Source organism: Girardinichthys multiradiatus, chromosome 9 (genome assembly GCF_021462225.1).
Source record: "Girardinichthys multiradiatus isolate DD_20200921_A chromosome 9, DD_fGirMul_XY1, whole genome shotgun sequence".
Taxonomy (NCBI): domain Eukaryota; kingdom Metazoa; phylum Chordata; class Actinopteri; order Cyprinodontiformes; family Goodeidae; genus Girardinichthys; species Girardinichthys multiradiatus.
Genome location: NC_061802.1, coordinates 20,183,687 through 20,201,826, shown reverse-complemented (window position 1 = coordinate 20,201,826; position 18,140 = coordinate 20,183,687).

The following is an 18,140-nucleotide window of genomic DNA, read 5'->3' as shown; positions in this document are numbered from 1 at the left end:
TTGACCCTGTTGCCCACTGATCTGAGACGTCCGCAGACCCTCTTTGTCCCTGGTCTAAACGCTAATGGCCTTTTCCAGGGAATGGTTAAACATCTAATGTTAAAAATGCAGGGGTGAAGAGTTCATTCACTGAATGGAAATCCTTCTTGTCCATGTTAACATTAACACTTAGTGAAGTTCTTGGCAGCACTGCTCAAAGCAGCAAGATGAGGCCCCTGATAAACATGAGCTATAATGCAACGCTTAAATATCTTCATGGAACAAGAGTGCATGTATGTTTAGGTGTATCTGGATCTGACTGTTCTTTTCATGGCCAAATATATCAGGTGAAAAACACTGAAAAAAATGTTTTTAACACATTTGTTATAATTAGATGCACTCAGTTTTTTGTCATTTTATTTTATTATTTTGTGCTGAATTATTATGTGATTTATTTATTTATTTTTAAAGTGTATGATATTGCCACATTTACATCACCAATTAGATTAACCTGTATTTATTTCTTAACAAGAAAATGACATATAAAGAATATCATTTTTGAATTACTGTCAATTATTTTTTACGACATCACAGATAAATTACGTATTTTGTAACAATAAATGTGATAAAAAAAATGGTGGTGCTTTGTATAAATACAAAAATATATTTTGAATGATTTTCATAGTAATGCAATGTGTATGTATTTTCAGATATTATGTAGTAGTTACTCATTAGTAATGAATAATGAGCCTTATTTCTAAGTTATTAAACAAATATTAAATATTTTTTAAATATCTATTAAAAATGTATGTTACACATACAAAATTTTTTTTAAAGTTTATTTAAATTTGTGTTTTAAAAATAAAATGTTTGTAATAAAATACATTTTTGTCATCTTAAAACGTCATTGGGAGGCCAAATACAATATTTAAGCTTCTCATCAGTGTCCTGTGCCTTCTAGAGTGGAAGAAAGAGCAAGAGGACCTAAAAGCCTCTCTACCAACATCAATTTAGTCTGTCCTCGGGGACAGATAACCGGAGCAACTCCTGGGGCCATAAAAAGTTGTTTCAACCAAGGATTTAACAATATAATATCCCTGTAATCTGCCTACAGGTCTAAAAGGAACCAGTAAATGTCTACCTGCAAAGTGAGGACATGGGGATACATGAGAACCGCAAGCAAAAGCAAGACTCACTGCTTAACAGTGTGTGATTAACATAACAGGAACCTGCAGATTGGAATGCAGATAATGCAAGATTAACCACAGTCCATTAAATAGGAAAGCAAATAGAGGCACTTTGATAAATGAAAACCAGACTTGGTAATGCATATCAAGTGTACCTCCATGCATTAAATTCATTTTAAACAGCTCAATATGGCAATAAAAGTAATTATACACTGTTTTTTGTTAACATACACCTAGCGTTTGTTTAGTGAGTGAAAGCAATGATTGTTTACAGGTAAAATTATATAATCACTATTTAAAAAATATAAATTAAAAAAGCATGACAGTGAAAACCCCCAAAATGTTAGTAATAATTTAATTTTTAAGTTTTAATCATTAAGTGTTTCCCTGGTTGCTTTGAGATTTGCTTCTTACGCATCTTGGTTTTAGCTTCGTTCGGAGAGTTAGTCCCCTGCTTTCTTTTATTGATACAAAGGAAACTTTAAACAAAAAGAATTTGTAATTGTAGAAATGCAATGAAGTAGGCGATGAGAACTTTGTCTTATGGGCAGGTTATGTCTGTCAACACTAAGTCAGTGAAAGCTACTATTTTCTGTCAATAACAAGTCTAAATGAAATGTTCTTTGAATTATTGGCACTGCTGTTAAGAATGTGTAATAAGCCTTAAAATAAATGTATCTTTTATTGAAGCAGCATGATATCAAAGTTACATTTTTAGAAAAAACTAAAATTTCTTTAGAGTACATTTACACACATTAGAAATAAAAAGAAATAAAAAGTTCAAATAATAATGACATTATTTTAATGAATTTAAAGTTCATAATAACAAAAACAGTTTTTAAGATCCTAGAATCTGGTGTTTTACAATTGTTGGCACCCCTAACATTTCCCATGAAATAAATGTAACTAAAGCACTTAGTTACACAATAGCCAGAAATAGTAGTACTCTGTTTCATTTATTATTTCATATTTATTATAATTACAGAGGCCTATTTTTCTAAGCCCATCTTCAAAATTGGTATAACATCAACATGAGTCACCAGATAACTATAAGAAAGCAGCTACTTACTGTATTTCACATTTTTGTGCACATCTTTTTTTGGGGAGCCAACATCTGGGCATGGTACAAGGCAAGAGTACAAAATAATACAAAAATGAAATATTGCTGCTTATGTTAACTTATTATGACATAACTGTAGTTTAATGAAGATTTTTAGTAAATGTAAAAACAACTTAAACAGATGCTGAAAATAAATGTTATCCATTCATCTAAATATACTGTACATATAGTATATGTTTCTGTGTTCTTTAATTCGTTAAAAGCTGGATTTCAAAGCTCTAGTTGAGGCTGCAATTAATACACACAGTACATCTAGTATTTAAGGTTGTTTGTCCAAACAGCTTCTTACATTTCTCAAGTTTGTTTCAAGTTTCAAGCTCTGATAAATGCTTAAAAATAATTAAATTCATAAATAACTATATTTAAGCATTTTAAGATCAGTGAAGCGTTGTTCATAATAAATCAAGCATCTCTCTATATATTTGAAATATAGTCTGAAATATAGTGTCACAGTAAAAACTAAATATCAATGTAGGTTAATTATTTGTTTTTCAAAAGAAAGAAAACATTGATAGCGCAACACAATTTTTTTCCCCATTGAAGAAATACAACAAATAAGAGACAGTATAACAAGAGGGTGGTAAGAGAACAATTTAATAAGACATTGCAAGAAAGGACAGAGAGTAATCAACAGTGTTTGTGCTTTATATAGTGGTTTAATCTATACACTGAGTTGGTAATGACTTGACATATTATAAAATATTATACCAAACCTTCAGGGGTACAGTCCAATCCTCAAATATAACAATACTCAAATCTTTAAATCCTTGGAACATATCAGCGAGAAATCACACAAAATTAATGTAGTCCAAGGCAAAGGACTAACATGTGGCTCAAACTGCATAGTGAAAAATGGCATATGTCACATTGGTAAAATATAGCACGATACATTTTTGATGAGAAAAACTTTGAGAAATTAACTTTGATTCTTACTTTAAACTGTAATTGTAACTTAACATGAGACACACAAGTTCATCTGACATCTAGCTCACACTCTCAGCTGCTCTAATTTGTATTACATGAATGAGATTCAAGAAAAAATACATTTTACCATGTGATGCTTGGACTATAGTGCTTCAGTGAAAATGCAAGTAGGACATTATACATAAACCAGATATTCATTTCATTCATTCAAGTATAGAAACGGGTCATTTCAGACATGAACTACCTTTCAAACATATTTAAGAACATAGTTAATACCTTAGAAACTTTAACAAAGAGGCAGCAGATTTAGACGAGTAAGAACAAGCCTTACAAAGATGCAGTGCGTGAGTCACAGAAAACATCCAAACAGTGTAATAAGACCTGTAAAAAAATAAATAAAACAGTCTCCATCAGAGCAGCAGTGCTGTCTTTGGCAAGTAAACAAGAATGAATGCATAGGTCAAAACACCAAATGAGAATTCATGAGGAAACTTTTGCAGTAAGTTCCAAAGACATAAACAATTAATTTAAAATGGAAGAAATATATAAATCATAGTACATAAACCTATAGTTAAAAAGACAGTTGAATTGAAAGTATGGGAAATTATGGATGGATTAATATAAGGTTGGCAGCATTTGTCAGCATATTTGTTATTTTTCTTTTAATTGCTCTTTTTTAATAGAAATTGCCCCAGCTGTGCGGTGTTATGTTGCGTAAATGTGGAATACGCTATGACTACTATTTTTTTTTATTTGATGAGACTTTAATTGGTTAACTAGTGAATTCAGCCTATACCTTAGACCAATTGCACCTTAGTAAGTCAGCTATATCGCAGACATGTCAAACAGTCTAACACCTCACAGAGACAGCGCAAAGCAAGAGAAAGTTGCAAGTGAAAGCTGTGAATGGGCATCTGGCAAAGAGGGATTTAGGGAGGGAAAGAAGTAAAAACAGCATGATGAACCAAGGTGTTTTGGGGCTGGATCAAGAGTTCAGAGCTGGAATTTGTCACCTGCTCAGATTCTCTCATGAGCAGCAAGACTAAAGCTTAACCACTCCCACTCCCACTTCTGTGTCATTTTTACCACCCCCCTAATTGGATTTAATGAGCAATTTAACAACACAACTTTGCGCAGTCAAATCAAACCGCTACTGTGCTTAATCCTGGGTCACTACCTTTGTAATTTGAACATGGTCCAAGGCCCTCCTTGCTTGCAGAGCACTTCCAATTTAGAGGTGTCCACTGCTGCCAAACACATTCCCTCTCTTCTCCGTCACCTGGCTGTCTCTTTCAGTTAAAGTCCTGCAACACTTGCAAACAGCATGCTCAGTAGCCCCAAACGTCCAAAACGTTCTCCAGCAACAAAGGCTGTTGTGTTTGGTAAATAATATGCTTGAGAGTTTGCTGTTGTGCTCAGGGTGTGATGACACCAGTAGGTCAGGAGGAGTCTCACCTCTGCTCTCTTAAGCACATTTCTACTTGCTCTGTTATTTTACCGTTAATTTTCAAGATTTCAATTGTTCTTTCACCAAGATCTTTTACACCACCAAGTTTTATCTATTACAGTAAAATCCAACTGAAATGTAGGCTTAATGAAATATATTTAATATGAAAAAGTAGAATTAATAAATTGAAAGTAATTTAATACCAACTTAAAGGTTGACATTTTCAAAAGGTGCTTTTAATCGGACAAATAAGCCTTATTGGAACGCATATTCCAATTTACTAAGATGTACCTTTATATTGGCATCAATACAGCGATAAAAGAAAGCTGCTTCTCAACTCATAGGCAGCTTAGTTTTAGAATCAAAGACTAAAAGTCAGGCGATCGGGGTGATTATTTGCCATGTTATCATTCATTTAGGCTTTTATTGTTTAACGTCTTGGTCTAGGACTTATTTAATGAAATATGAAATCAAATTTACAAGAAAAAGGATTTGTTTAAATTGCTTGAAACTGCAATAGTGCAAAAAAAAATGAGCAAGATGAAAAGCAGCCATTTGTCATAGTAAAGTCCAATTTAGTAGCTAATAGGGCACATCTGTAGGAGTAATTGTGCATTTTTATTAAATAACTTGGCTTCACGTAAGAGTGAGATTATCATACTGCTTAAAATGCCTACAGTCACAAATGGCAGGGTTATAATGTTAGGCTACAGCCAGTGGATCTGTTCTGCTTCAGATATGTTTTAACCCTTATTTGTCTGTATAAACAAGGTTTAAATGGACTTAAAGGAAAAATATGTAGCTCTCCAATTTCAGTTGTCCTTTGAGAGCATGAAAAAAAAATGGATGGAAATCAGGAATATTGGAACAGGAAATGTTGCATCAGGTCAGTCCCTATATATATAACACTCTAATGTGCCACAAATGAGTCACAACGAATAAGAGATAATTTCATGGACTGCCTCTGTGTTCAGGTCAAGGCAGAAGTCTGCTTTGCCCTGAAAGAAATTTATGGTGAAAAGTTATCAGGCCATGTATTTATACTTCTTCTCCAGGCGTCGACCCATCTTTCCCAGTATGCAATCAGTGTGTCTACTTCCATTTTGTTTAAATCTCTTTTTTTTTTTTTTTTCTCCCAGTGTTGAGTTCTCATTCACCCTCCCCAGGTCTGCCTGATTTCCACTCAGTTCAGCAGCAGGGCACTGGGTCACGGCACTGACTTGATTTTCACACTGCTCCCTCAACATAGTGCCACATCAAGTTAATCAGGGTTAACAATTGCAGCGGGGGCTTGCTGAGCAGGGCGCCCATCGGCTTAGCGTGGCCTGACTCAGGCGATGCAGATGGGCCGGTAATCTCCCTTCTGGGAGCACAGGGGACGCATGAGGCCAGTGGAAGCTGGTTCGGTGGCACATGGGAGGGAAACTAGCAGTCTGAATGCAGTCTGAACAGGGACAAAAGAACGAATGGGAAATAACTTGAGACTTTATTATTACCTTAAACTGTAAGACCGAGTTCCTATAAATTTTTAATTTCAAAATTCCAAAGTTTTCCAGACTCAAATGTCTTTTTTTCTGGAGATTTTATAATGTTTTGGTATTTAAGTACAATTACCAAGTACATTACTAAGCTCTAACTGCTTGAATATGAAGTAGGTCTTATCCACAAAACAACAGTTTTTTCAGTATTAAAAGTAATACTGAAATTGGCTTCCAGTTTTTGAAGTGCGGTAAAGTGACATTTCACTGCTTTTTTCTAGCATGAGGACTAAATTAGATCGGCTCTATTTCAAAATGTATACCTTTCGGTCTTGTAAATAAATCCAGATTCTTTACAACACAGTTTGTGTTCACTGGTATTTTTATTTTGTCTGTAAAACTTCTTTACAGAATTGCAGTTTCAGTGCTTTTATTTTAACCAAACCCAGTTTAAAACCAAAGGTGTAGTTCAGTCTGAGTTTAAAGATGCCCAGAGGCCAAAAAAGTTGTGAAATAGTTCTTATTTGATTTCCAAATGAGTGCATTTAGTCAATAAGTCAGAAACCAAAATGAGGGTTAAAATGACAAACCAATGTTTGACATGGCAAATCAACGATAAAAGGCATAACTGAAATATAAATCAATATAAAGTTTGTTGTATTTATTAACCATTATTAGATTTTGTCCTTTAGAAAATAAAAGAAGCAAAAAAGTCCAGAAAAACTAAACATTTATCTAATAATATATTTTTTGTTTTATTTCGTACCTACCTATCCAGACCTGGAAAAGCATAAAATAACTTCCAGACTTTTAATGACTGCATAGGAACCCTGATGATAACAAAGAATATGGTCTGAATCCAAAAACATAAACCTCTTAAATTGTAAATTAAACTAAACATCAAGAGATATTGAAGAAATAACACATTGCTTCATGTTTATGTTTCAAAAAAGCAACTTTCATCTTCATTTCAATTTCCCTAAACTAATATACCTTTTTGGTCAAAATAATATCAGTGTGTAAAGCTCAAAATAATTATAATAGCTTTTATTTCCCCTCAAATGTATTACTCTACAGAAAGTGGGTAAAATGACATTTTAAGATGATTAAACAATACTAACTCAAGTACTTACTGTACAAATTAAAAAATGGTGAATTACTGAACTCATATTTTGCCAGATTAGTGCTGTTTCTAAAAACCATGTTACATCGGTGTTGCAAGGAACATGTGGATGGATATTCCGGGCCAGGAGGATTGCACTACATTCTATAGTTGTTGTACATTTCTTGGTTTGACATCAGAAACAGCATTTGGTTTTCTCTTAGAACTAAGCTACAAGTAAAACCTTCTGGGTTTGGTCTTCATTTTATAGCAGTTTGAGGCCATTCTAGCGGAGCAGTTTTTCATTTTGTATACCTCTACATATGTTTTCCAGTTTCCTATTAACATTATAATCAAAGTACACTATTCTTCTGAACATTTTCTGGAATTCCATATTTTACTCAGTATCTGTACATGGTTCAGTATTTACAGCATTTGCTGCCTTTTTTATCTAAAACAATGTCTACCTGTTTGCCTCGAGTTTTTTTCACAAAACGATTAATCTCATTGATTGAACTCCGCACTGCTAATATTTTAATCATGTCCCCTTTCAATTAATATTTTAATTATGCAGAACGAACAGCATGCATGTCATGCCTGACAGATATATTGGTTTGATATATGGTTTGCGTATAAAAAAGATAGATGTTTTCTTTTAAAAAAAAAGAAAAACATGATTATTGATGATGGTCTGCTATGTATACCAATAAATGACTTTATAATGTACATAAAAAAGATGGAAACCTGGGGAAAGAAATTATTAAATCATGTGTATGATGCAAATAGGAGGTAAACATTGAACTTTTGACACATTTTAGAAAATAAAACAGCCTTGTGTGACCTGGGTATAGACAGAGCAGACCTATTTATTCATTCAGTCAGCAGAGAAATTACACAACCATGAATCTCCAATAAAATCAATGATGAAGAAAAACTCTTTCATCATACAGGCCGGGGTAACAGATGGAGTTCATATTTTGTCCTTTTAGAGTTCACTTTAAGCAAACATAGTAAGCATCTTGACATGACCTTTTATACAGAAGAAACTAGGCCACGGTATAACTTAGGCATGAGCTTGACTTGTATTTTCCTGTTTCCTTCGGGAAACCTTCTGCTGCCGTGCATTCTTTTATCTCCGTGTTGCCACAACTCCAGCACTCTGCTTCGTCCTTTTTTTCCATAACCGCCTTGCTTTTGAAATGTCACACCTTCCGAGTGACACATGTATTATTAAATGGGTCTTCAAGTGCTACCTCTACAGGGACACTCGGGGACTTTCACACGCTGGTGTTGGTGCCATCATTTTGATTTGACCGTGGCAGGGACGTTCAGTGCGAAAACATTAGGAATCCTCGACACCACTGCAAAATCTAAATATTTCATGCCTGTGGTAGCAATTCAAATGTTTTTGCTCAAGAGCATTTCTAAGATTCTTTGCTTTATGAAAGTTACCTCTGAAGCATTACTGCACTGATCAGGCATTTCTTGGCCGATACCGATTTCCAGTTTTGTTTGAGATCTGACCTACCAACACATCGGAGAAAAAATGTATTGCATGTCCTTTGATAGAGGTCATGCTTTTAAATCAAACAGAACATGAAGGATTTTGAAGATTATCCCCATTTATCAATCAAAGTCAAATCTTTATCTAGTTTTCATTAAAGTGAAAAAAATGCATAAAATCATGTGACATTTGATAATGCATTTATGACTTATGTTGTTTCATTTACTTTATCTGTTTAACTTGTAAATACATTTTATTTTCATTTGGTTCGGTTGCTCTTTTCAAACTGTATTTAGTACTGAGATTTCATCAGAAATAAATGTAATTTTAAGTTTTATCTTTATTTGTATTATAGATAAAGCACATTTTTTTTCAGTTAGGTTACTAGAATTATAAAGTTTTTATTTTGAGTTAATATTTGTCTCTGGTGTTTCCGGTGTTCTGTTTGTTTTATGTCATGCTCTTTGTTGTCTAATTGTTGTTTAATCATTTTTATGGCTTATAATTTATTATTTGTTGTGTTTTTTTGTTAATGCTTTTTTATAGTTCCAATTTTTGGAAAGACAATTATTACTACATTTCTGAGGATTATGAAGGTTATTGATTTTGATGCATTAGACCAGAAAACGTTCTTCCTGTCACAATATTCTGAGGCTTCCTGAGTATAACTATCAGAATGCAGTATAGTGCGTCAAGTTGTTCATAAACTCAACAATACATTATGTGATCTCAATACATTATGTGATCATCACAGTCTTTCTTCCTGTACACATCTATACAATCAGAAACAGAAACCAAATTAGGGAAAATAATGAATTTAAATGCACCAGTTTTCAGGAATGTACACAAATTTGAAATGAGCTTGATGCCAAGCCAAAACGTCAGATTGCATTTTTTATCTTTAAGGAAAACTAGAAACTGCAAATACAGTCAAAGGATGACTGAATTTATTGAATATACTAAAAGGCTTGTTTATGGATAAGTTGATAGGGGCTCATGTGTTATTTATCTCTTATTTAATCAATTTAAATATCTATTACTGTGAAGAGTGGCTGATTTATCTTAATTGTACCAACATATTGAACAACATTTGAATGTTGGGATTGATTGTTGTATACCTGCTAAATGTTTGTTTGTACACTGCTGCATTCAAAATATATATGAGACCAATATTTAGACTGTATTTGTCTTTTCAGTAAGAAACTTGGCCCCCTATAAAAACCTTTAAATAATTGGAGTGACCCCTTCGCACCTCCAATCTTTGTTATAATGTTCAGAGATGTTTTTTTTTTATATATGTCCATGATCAAATATTACCCAAAAGAAGTTTTGCACACTATTTAAAAAACAACAACAGATTTTTAATTAAACAACATCCAATTCGGTCAAAGTTCCTCTGTGATTAGCGACAACTTGTTTTTTCCCCCAGCAGTCAATCAGCTTAGCAATACAAAGTGTTGCCTTTTTTCCTGCTGGATATGTTCTTTAAAAGTTATTCAATAGGTATTTATGGGTCATATCAGAGACTTTGTGCATGCAGACAATTTTATTTGACTTTCAGAGCTTTTCGGCTTTGTCCACACTCCCACAAAGAAACTAGTACAAAGTAAGCAGCACTGTTCTAAAAAATCCCAGTCATAATGCACCCGCTTGAGACAACACCAGCCCAGTTTTTGGGAGGTCAATCAGCGTCAGAGCTGGTGGAGATGGAAAAATAAATAGAAAATAAAAAATGACGACAACAAATACTGAAGTCCCCCTAAACTCAGCCTGCCCTTGGTGCCATCTAGTCGAGGTAAAACAGAGTTCACCAAAAGTTCACGCGTCCATTATTATAGAGGAATTTGGTACCACAGGATTGTGATTGGAGAGGAAAGAGGAGGAGCCAACTCACCAGATTTACCCAGAAAAACTGTTATGACACATGACGTGTTCTGCACTTTCGACCCCAATACGCAGGGTCATTCGTCGGTCAGAGTGTTGCTCCAGGCCAACTGTGTTTTGGGACTCTGTGTGTGTGTGATGGGCGCAGGGACTCAGTTAAAAAAAAATAAATAAATAAATAAATAGGAAAACCCTAAAATATCTTTGTTACTGCCCATGTGTCGTAACATCTCTAAGCCTGCCCCGCCCAACATGGAAACAGGTTCAACCAGAGTTCACACTGATGAGCTACGCCCCTTCACCACCACGTCACTAGGGACACCATGTTTTATCATAAGCAAGACACACTTTATCCAGGTTTTCTGTTAGCAACGTCACAGCGACCCCTGACGAGTTCATAGCCACATTCTCCGAAGCTTCTAATGCCCTCTTTGAATGCATTTCCCCTCAAAGCTCTTGGCCTGTTTATGCCAAAATAAAATAAATTCCTTCATTTTATTCCTACAAAAATAAGGATTATTTTACATCACATTAACATTACATCAACATTTTTGCATCTTATTTTCTTCCCTCTAACAACTGTATCTAACTTCTTTAAATATGATTTTGTTGCTGAGCACAGATTGGGCATTATGTTTCAATACTGATACTGTGAACTATTACCAATATTTGATCTTTAACATGCATCCTCTTAATGGCTATTTTTATATTATAGGTATATATTCTACTGTAATTATTATTATTTTTTTATTTTTTTTGATATCATAGAGAACTTTTATTTGTATCATTGTATTGAAATTATATTCACACAACAGAAAATATTTTCTTTTCAAAACTCCGTTTTAAATTAGTTGAAATGAGTAAAGAAATATATATATATAATAATACACTTGGTTTATGTAACTTATTAAGTTTTGGCTTACATAATTTGTAAAACCCTGTTAAGCATGCTTTTTCGGTTTATTGAATTTCTTTTATTTTTGGCTAAAATAAATAAATGCAAAAATAAAATAAAATCCCTTTTTAAGATAATTCTAATAGTCATATGCCACCTATTTTCCTTTAAATATGTCAAGTCAATTTGAAAAATTGGATTTAAAGAAACAAAGAAATGTACACTGTTAAATGGAACAGTAACAAATACTGGGCTACATAAAGTAACCAAATAATGCTAATAATAATACATTTTAAACCATTTAAATAATGAACACTTTTAGGTCACTTCAGTTTAACACTAACTATACGTTTAACAGTTTCTAGAATAATATAGTGCATGTATTATACTAAAAGTATCACGATTTATTTGTTTTGTTAATAAAATAACCTTTTTCTAGAAATTAACACATGACTTCCTAACAAAAACATATTTTTCATTGTGATAACCTGTAAAAAAATAATGAAAAAATTTAATAAAATCTATAATTATAAAAATACACAGTATATTAAAACAGTAAAAAGAATGTTTTAACAGCAACAGACATGAGCACGCTTTTTTTGGGTAAATAATTAAATAGTTCTTTACTGAATAATAAAACAAGTCTGTGGAATAGATGTTTTTTTTTTTTTTCATCTTTGAACAAGAAACGAAAACAAACAACAGATAATCATATGTTTACAACAGATCTACAAGTTAGATCCTAAAAAATAAGAAAAAAAAATAGTGTCTTACTTTACTTACTTTATCTTATTTGTTGGGCATATAAAACCTAATGAAATCATTTGATTTATTTTCATTTACAGCTACTGAAAACGACTTTTAGATTTTATTTGTGACACAGATGTGTCAGTAGAGCTTATGTTCCACACGAGTAATTATAAAGATACACTTCACTGCCTGTGGCCTCCCAGCATGCTGGGTTCTGTATTAATGAGGATGGCACACAGAATAAAGACTAACAGCACCCACTTGTGTTGACAAAAAACATTACATCAAGCATATGGTAAAATACATGTGTACTTACAGGGGTTGGACAATGAAACTGAAACACCTGTCATTTTAGTGTGGGAGGTTTCATGGCTAAATTGGACCAGCCTGGTAGCCAGTCTTCATTGATTGCACATTGCACCAGTAAGAGCAGAGTGTGAAGGTTCAATTAGCAGGGTAAGAGCACAGTTTTGCTCAAAATATTGAAATGCACACAACATTATGGGTGACATACCAGAGTTCAAAAGAGGACAAATTGTTGGTGCACGTCTTGCTGGCGCATCTGTGACCAAGACAGCAAGTCTTCGTTGATGTATCAAGAGCCACGGTATCCAGGGTAATGTCAGCATACCACCAAGAAGGACGAACCACATCCAACAGGATTAACTGTGGACGCAAGAGGAAGCGGTCAGAAAGGGATGTTCGGGTGCTAACCCGGATTGTATCCAAAAAACATAAAACCACAGCTGCCCAAATCACGGCAGAATTAAATGTGCACCTCAACTCTCCTGTTTCCACCAGAACTGTCCGTCGGGAGCTCCACAGGGTCAATATACACGGCCGGGCTGCTATAGCCAAACCTTTGGTCACTCATGCCAATGCCAAACGTCGGTTTCAATGGTGCAAGGAGCGCAGATCTTGGGCTGTGGACAAGGTAAAACATGTATTGTTCTCTGATGACTCCACCTTTACTGTTTTCCCCACATCCGGGAGAGTTACGGTGTGGAGAAGCTCCAAAGAAGCGTACCACCCAGACTGTTGTATGCCTAGAGTGAAGCATGGGGGTGGATCAGTGATGGTTTAGGCTGCCATATCATGGCATTCCCTTGGCCCAATACTTGTGCTAGATGGGCTCGTCACTGCCAAGGACTACCGAACCATTCTTGAGGACCATGTGCATCCAATGGTTCAAACATTGTATCCTGAAGGCGATGCCGTGTATCAGGATGACAATGCACCAATACACACAGCAAGACTGGTGAAAGATTGGTTTGATGAACATGAAAGTGAAGTTGAACATCTCCCATGGCCTGCACAGTCACCAGATCTAAATATTATTGGGCCACTTTGGGGTGTTTTGAAGGAGCGAGTCAGGAAACGTTTTCCTCCACCAGTATCGCGTAGTGACCTGGCCACTATCCTGCAAGAAGAATGGCTTAAAATCCCTCTGACCACTGTGCAGGACTTGTATATGTCATTCCCAAGACGAATTGACGCTGTATTGGCCGCAAAAGGAGGCCCTACACCATACTAATAAATTATTGTGGTCTAAAACCAGGTGTTTCAGTTTCATTGTCCAACCCCAGTAGCTCAGCACATTTGAAACAAGGAAAATTTAAAAATTTAAAAAATCAATTACAGTTACAGAGTAATAGATGTAAAAAAATAATTTCCAATGATGGCAGAATAAACAAACCAACATGACACACTGTGTAATCTTTAAGTTTGGCTACATTAACTGTGGTTCGAAAAATAACAATACGGTAGCCATGGGGTGCAAACCAACGTTACAAAATCTAAAACACTTTTACAAACCTAAAGACAAATTTACATTTCCGAAAACAATTTAACAAGATGTGAAACACTTTTACAAGTACTGAAACAAATTTACATTTCAGAAAAGCTGTCCCAATTCATGAATCATGACTCCCACAAATGCGGCCGACAAATATGTACTTATTTTGCCCGATTTGAAGGATGCGTCGTGAGTATCCTTCGCGGCCCATCATTTCCCATCATTCATTGCGGGTCGAAGCGGATTGGTCAAGCAGGGGAAGCCATGGTGGACCATAGCAACAAAAGCTGTGAGTAAATTGTGGAAAATTACACTTTCTGTGACACAAATTAACTTCTGCAATGTTTTTAGTGCGGGAATATAACTATGTAGACGTGAAATATCTGCTTGATTTATCTAGACATCGCTTAATTTCAAACGTGCTCCGACGTGTTCGGAGTTTTCCGTTCCCGGCGTAGTAACCGGCTCGCCTCGCCAGCCCTACCGGCGGTGAGGTGAGCTAGCCCGGTAGAGATCTGACCGTACTCCCGGCACTAAGCTCCCGCTGGCAGTCATCACAGTGAACGTTTAACACAACTGTTTCTAACAGTTTATGTTATTATTTTAATTGTTACTGAAAATCGATTTAATATTTCAGGTGATATTAAGGTTAACCAGAATAAATGGACAGTTTTATGTAATCCAACTGTATCGCTGGAGAGTGTGATTGAGAATAAATAAGCTTTACAATATTAATTTTTAATGAAGAAATGTGCTATATGTTTTAAAAGTTTATTTATAATTCAGTTAGCATTATAATTTCTGATTCCAGGTAAACCCGACATAGGAAATATTTTTATATTTTCTTCAAATTAAGACAAATGTAAAATTAAAAGAGGCTTTATTTTTGCTCTGATATTAAGCAAGATGTTTTTTTTTTTGGTATTTTCATATTTTTTTTTAGGTACAAAGGAGCAGATGGGCCAGTTTATTAAGCTCAGGGGTGAGAACCACCACCTTTTTACTGGAGCTAAAAACTCAGCCACTGTGGCTTGGAGGTACAATAACATTCTTTGCAGTCAGTTTCTGTCCAGTTTCAATAACTCCTATCTTTCTAACTTTCATAAATATCTATCCAGTGATTAACATACTTCTTTCGGTTTAGGACAGTTCTGGAGAAGATGTTCCAACAGGGGAAGGTCAACCCCTTGCAGGCCAAAAAAAAAGTGGGACAATATGATAAAGAAATATAAAGTTTGTTCAGAACTTCTCATGTCACACACAAATAAAAAACATATTTCTAAAAGTCTTATTGGTTTCTCTGTTTAGTCAATTTTTTTTTTTTATTCCTTCTAACTTTAGGATTGTACGTATCCAGGGTCAGGAGAGGGAGTCAGTGAAAAGCCCACTGCTGCTACTTGGCCCTGGTTTGTCCTTATGGATGAGGTGTTGGGTCAGAGGTCTTCCACAACACCTCCTGTCCTAATTGCCTCCATCCCTGAGGACACTCCAGGGCCAAGCGGAGCGGTGGGCAACCAGATGGAGAAGGAAGACAGTGAGCCAGCAGGAAGGGGTCAGAAAAGAAAGAGGGACAGAGATGATGGAGTTGATCAGGGAGGACATGAGGGCACAGAGAATGGACCGACTGTTTTCCAAAGAATGGCACCAAAATAAGGTGCTACAAAAGAAATATTAAGTTTTGTTCAGATTGTTTCTTAAAGTTTTAAGGTGTCTGTCAGTCATTTTCTACCGCTTATTCCATAATGGGTTGCAGGGGAGCTGGTGCCTATCTCCAGCAGTCTATGGGCAAGAAGCAGGGTTCACCCTGGACAGGTTGCCAGTCCATCGCAGGGCAACACACAAACAACCATGCACACACTCATACACCTAAGGGCAATTTAGAGTGACCAATTAAACTAACAGGCATGTCTTTGGACTGTGGGAGGAAGCCGGAGTACCCGGTGAGAACCCACGCATGCACGGGGAGAACATGCAAACTCCATGCAGAAAGACCCCCAGTCAGGAATTGAACCCAGGACCTTCTTGCTGCAAGGCAACAGTGCTACCAACTGCGCCACCGTGCAGTTTTAAGGTGTTCTAATAAATTTCAAAATTGTTTTTGTCACTAATTTTATTTACATTTGATCTAACAATACATCAACTTCATTTAAAGTTATAAACAGAATTTATTATGAAAAATACAAACAGCACTTTAAACAGAATGAGGGAAGAAAACATTCAAACAGATCAAGATTACAAGACAAAAGGCATAAAATATAACTATGTACAAATATTTACAATGGCGACAGCAGGATCAACCTGAGTGACTGGTTCCTGGAAAAACCTCTTCAACAGAACAAAGAGGCAGATGTCTTTCTGAACAGAAAGTCTGGCGGTGTGGCTAAATCTTTCACAAGGTCAGAGACTTGGATTGGATGCTGCAACTGAAATCTGTGGTTAGTCTTTTTGGATGGTGAGCAAAGCATCACACAGGCGGTCTGCAGATGTTTGTGATGCCTCTCTCCGCTGTCCACGGTATCGTCCATCAAGTGGGTTTAAAGGGCTGGCTGAATTGACAGCTGCCGCATCTCTAAGAGGTAATCGGAAAAATGCAGAATTAGAAGATGGTGCTCACAAAATATTACAATTAGTTATACCCCTCAAAAATTAATCACATCTATAATATTATACTTGGCTGCACACAGTAGTCATGTTCTGGTGGTACCTCCTTCAGGGCAGACACCTCAGCTGAAAGCTGATCCCGCCAGAGAGCAACACTGACTGTCTTAGTCCTGACCTCACCCTCATCCTCTTCTACAGCCTCCTCTGGGTCACTCTCTGGGGCCATGACATCCCCAGCACCAAGGCAGATGTTGTGGAGGATGGCGCATGCTGTTATGACCTGAAAACAATTTAAAAGAGGGTGCATATATGTGTATGTGTATATATTATGTATAATGTATATATAAAATGGATCTAGGTCAAAACTTACGTGAGGTACAAAGGTGTGGTGCACCTCCAGCGCTTGCAGGAAGATGGTCCTGAATCTGGTCTTCATCATTTCAAAAACACGCTCTATTATAGAGCGTGTTTTTGGAATGATGGCTGTTAAAGCGCTGGCTTCCCACACCTTGTCTTGTCCTCTTGTAGGGAGTGATGAGGGGGAGTGGATATTGGAGGCATGGGTACCCTCCATCAGCAAGGATAAAATGCCCTGGAGGAGGATAAACTGTACAGTGGGCTGTGGCGGAGCACCCTAGAGTCATGCACTGACCCAGGCCAGCCCACATACGTGTCAATAAAATGGCTCTCAGAAACTGCCAGCAGGATTATGGAAGGGAAGAGTTTCCTGTTCCTGTAGCACTGACCATCAGGGCTGCTTGGACACCTGAAGCGGATATGGCAGCCGTCAATTGCACCCACAGCTTTAAGAAAAGCTCTGTGGGGTCCAGCCCTGCAAACTCACGGGACACTGCCTTAAGTCCTCAGGGGTCTTTAGAAGGTAGATGACCTGGTGACAAATAGCCACGATCTCCTCTGTAACTCTGTGGACGATGCGATGGACAGTAGAGCGAGGCATCTCAAACACTCTGCAGACCACTCTGTAGGATGTGCCACTTGCCACCAAGAAAAGAAAAACCAAGGTCTCAATAGTAGCACCCATCCATGTCTCCTATCCTGGTGCAAAAGATTAAGCAGCACTGCCAGAGACTTCCTGTTCAGCCGAAAATCAGGCCTGGTGTCCTCCTGGTTGAAGAAACGATCAGGACTGGGACACTCAGGTTGATCCTGCAGTAAAGGGGTCTGGTCTAGAAAAGGGAAGAATGGAGATGGAAAAACACATTATTTTTAAGGCATGCTTCTGGATATTTTAAGTGATCAAAGTAGATACTAATACACCAAAAACACTGCATTATTATATAATTATCTAAGACCAGCCAGAGGGGATCAAATACTTTATGATTCCCATCTATCTTAAAATTGAAAGTTGTTGTTTATATATATATATATATATATATATATATATATATATATATATATATATATATATAATGTCATATATAATATGTCGACATACATTAGCCATTAAGTTGCT